The 2,500-nt window shown below is 52.4% G+C and overlaps 10 non-coding genes across 10 annotated transcripts; all 10 read left to right on the forward strand.

Annotated features, from left to right (window-relative positions):
• Positions 1 to 2: 2 nt before the first annotated feature.
• TRNAP-UGG (transfer RNA proline (anticodon UGG)) lies at positions 3 to 74 on the forward strand. The gene has a single exon. It is a non-coding gene; the product is annotated as a tRNA-Pro (tRNA).
• A 197-nt stretch (positions 75 to 271) lies between these two features.
• Positions 272 to 343, forward strand: TRNAP-AGG (transfer RNA proline (anticodon AGG)). Its single transcript has one exon. It is a non-coding gene; the product is annotated as a tRNA-Pro (tRNA).
• A 114-nt stretch (positions 344 to 457) lies between these two features.
• On the forward strand, positions 458 to 529 carry TRNAP-CGG (transfer RNA proline (anticodon CGG)). The gene has a single exon. It is a non-coding gene; the product is annotated as a tRNA-Pro (tRNA).
• A 321-nt stretch (positions 530 to 850) lies between these two features.
• On the forward strand, positions 851 to 922 carry TRNAP-UGG (transfer RNA proline (anticodon UGG)). Its single transcript has one exon. It is a non-coding gene; the product is annotated as a tRNA-Pro (tRNA).
• A 150-nt stretch (positions 923 to 1,072) lies between these two features.
• TRNAP-AGG (transfer RNA proline (anticodon AGG)) lies at positions 1,073 to 1,144 on the forward strand. The gene has a single exon. It is a non-coding gene; the product is annotated as a tRNA-Pro (tRNA).
• Positions 1,145 to 1,286: 142 nt separating this feature from the next.
• On the forward strand, positions 1,287 to 1,358 carry TRNAP-UGG (transfer RNA proline (anticodon UGG)). Its single transcript has one exon. It is a non-coding gene; the product is annotated as a tRNA-Pro (tRNA).
• Positions 1,359 to 1,555: 197 nt separating this feature from the next.
• TRNAP-AGG (transfer RNA proline (anticodon AGG)) lies at positions 1,556 to 1,627 on the forward strand. The gene has a single exon. It is a non-coding gene; the product is annotated as a tRNA-Pro (tRNA).
• A 114-nt stretch (positions 1,628 to 1,741) lies between these two features.
• On the forward strand, positions 1,742 to 1,813 carry TRNAP-CGG (transfer RNA proline (anticodon CGG)). Its single transcript has one exon. It is a non-coding gene; the product is annotated as a tRNA-Pro (tRNA).
• Positions 1,814 to 2,134: 321 nt separating this feature from the next.
• TRNAP-UGG (transfer RNA proline (anticodon UGG)) lies at positions 2,135 to 2,206 on the forward strand. Its single transcript has one exon. It is a non-coding gene; the product is annotated as a tRNA-Pro (tRNA).
• A 150-nt stretch (positions 2,207 to 2,356) lies between these two features.
• Positions 2,357 to 2,428, forward strand: TRNAP-AGG (transfer RNA proline (anticodon AGG)). Its single transcript has one exon. It is a non-coding gene; the product is annotated as a tRNA-Pro (tRNA).
• The last annotated feature ends 72 nt before the right edge of the window (positions 2,429 to 2,500 follow it).

Raw genomic sequence — 2,500 nt, forward strand, 5'->3', positions numbered from 1 at the left:
TCGGCTCGTTGGTCTAGGGGTATGATTCTCGCTTTGGGTGTGAGAGGTCCCGGGTTCAAATCCCGGACGAGCCCTGCCGGGAGTTCTTCTGACTTGCCTTCTGGCAAGTCATGCATGGAAAAGCTTATCAGCAGTCTGTTTGCTGTCGCAGTACCGCAGATTAGAGACTTTTGTGCCTTTGGAAGGGAGGCTGAGTCAAAGAGGCGGCATCAAAGATCCCACTAGATGGGTAACCCTAACCCTAACCCTAACCCTAAGTGATGGGGTTGTCGGCTCGTTGGTCTAGGGGTATGATTCTCGCTTAGGGTGCGAGAGGTCCCGGGTTCAAATCCCGGACGAGCCCTAGCTTATCGTGATGATAGCTGCGCTTGGCTTTTATGCGCCAATGGCCCAACACCACACAGCCTGCAAAGGCCAGGCAGTCTGACGCTCCAGCCGACGGCGACAGCGGCAGTTTGGCTCGTTGGTCTAGGGGTATGATTCTCGCTTCGGGTGCGAGAGGTCCCGGGTTCAAATCCCGGACGAGCCCTGCCGGGAGTTCTTTTGACTTGCCTTGTTGGCAAGCATGGAAAAGCTTTTCCTCAGTCTGTTTGCTGTCGCAGATGGCAGTGTTTGGCGACGAGTCTTTTTTTTTTTTTTCTTCCGAGTACCGCAGATTGGTAAGTGAGTACTAGATTTTTTACCAGTACCAGATGGGTAAGTGATGGGGGGTCGGCTCGTTGGTCTAGGGGTGTGATTCTCGTCTGGGTTCAAATCCCGGATGAGCCCTGGTTTTAAAAACTGTGCAAAGAAAATTGATGTTGGCGCTAGAAAAAGGCACAAGGGGAAAACGACAAGGGTTTACCCGGTCGGCTTGTTGGTCTAGGGGTATGATTCTCGCTTTGGGTGCGAGAGGTCCCGGGTTCAAATCCCGGACGAGCCCGTTTGCCCTCTTTTCACAGAACTCCTCCTTTTCCACTTTGGTGAGTTGGACTTAGTGTGTTGCGATAGCAGCCCCTCCAACTTCAGGTTTACTGAAATGCTTGAATAAATGTGGTGCGAGCAAAGCATCACACAGCCGTTCTGTTGCCTTGGCTCGTTGGTCTAGGGGTATGATTCTCGCTTAGGGTGCGAGAGGTCCCGGGTTCAAATCCCGGACGAGCCCGCTCCTCTCTTTTTGATGGCACAAAAGTTTGTTCATTTCCGTGGTTTCCTTGTGCAGTTTTCCCCTTTGTGCTTTTTTCTAGCCCCAGTATGGGACTCAAGGGAGGTCTCAAAAGGGGGCCTGGTGCCTCATTGTCCCGATCGGCTCGTTGATCTAGGGGTATGATTCTCACTTTGGGTGTGAGAGGTCCCGGGTTCAAATCCCGGACGAGCCCTGCCGGGAGTTCTTCTGACTTGCCTTCTGGCAAGTCATGCATGGAAAAGCTTATCAGCAGTCTGTTTGCTGTCGCAGTACCGCAGATTAGAGACTTTTGTGCCTTTGGAAGGGAGGCTGAGTCAAAGAGGCGGCATCAAAGATCCCACTAGATGGGTAACCCTAACCCTAACCCTAACCCTAAGTGATGGGGTCGTCGGCTCGTTGGTCTAGGGGTATGATTCTCGCTTAGGGTGCGAGAGGTCCCGGGTTCAAATCCCGGACGAGCCCTAGCTTATCGTGATGATAGCTGCGCTTGGCTTTTATGCGCCAATGGCCCAACACCACACAGCCTGCAAAGGCCAGGCAGTCTGACGCTCCAGCCGACGGCGAAAGCGGCAGTTTGGCTCGTTGGTCTAGGGGTATGATTCTCGCTTCGGGTGCGAGAGGTCCCGGGTTTAAATCCCGGACGAGCCCTGCCGGGAGTTCTTTTGACTTGCCTTGTTGGCAAGCATGGAAAAGCTTTTCCTCAGTCTGTTTGCTGTCGCAGATGGCAGTGTTTGGCGACGAGTCTTTTTTTTTTTTTTCTTCCGAGTACCGCAGATTGGTAAGTGAGTACTAGATTTTTTACCAGTCCCAGATGGGTAAGTGATGGGGGGTCGGCTCGTTGGTCTAGGGGTATGATTCTCGTCTGGGTTCAAATCCCGGATGAGCCCTGGTTTTAAAAACTGTGCAAAGAAAATTGATGTTGGCGCTAGAAAAAGGCACAAGGGGAAAACGACAAGGGTTTACCCGGTCGGCTCGTTGGTCTAGGGGTATGATTCTCGCTTTGGGTGCGAGAGGTCCCGGGTTCAAATCCCGGACGAGCCCGTTTGCCCTCTTTTGACAGAACTCCTCCTTTTCCACTTTGGTGAGTTGGACTTAGTGTGTTGCGATAGCAGCCCCTCCAACTTCAGGTTTACTGAAATGCTTGAATAAATGTGGTGCGAGCAAAGCATCACACAGCCATTCTGTTGCCTTGGCTCGTTGGTCTAGGGGTATGATTCTCGCTTAGGGTGCGAGAGGTCCCGGGTTCAAATCCCGGACGAGCCCGCTCCTCTCTTTTTGATGGCACAAAAGTTTGTTCATTTCCGTGGTTTCCTTGTGCAGTTTTCCCCTTTGTGC

This window comes from Leptodactylus fuscus, chromosome 6, assembly GCF_031893055.1.
Source record: "Leptodactylus fuscus isolate aLepFus1 chromosome 6, aLepFus1.hap2, whole genome shotgun sequence".
In the NCBI taxonomy this organism is placed as follows: domain Eukaryota; kingdom Metazoa; phylum Chordata; class Amphibia; order Anura; family Leptodactylidae; genus Leptodactylus; species Leptodactylus fuscus.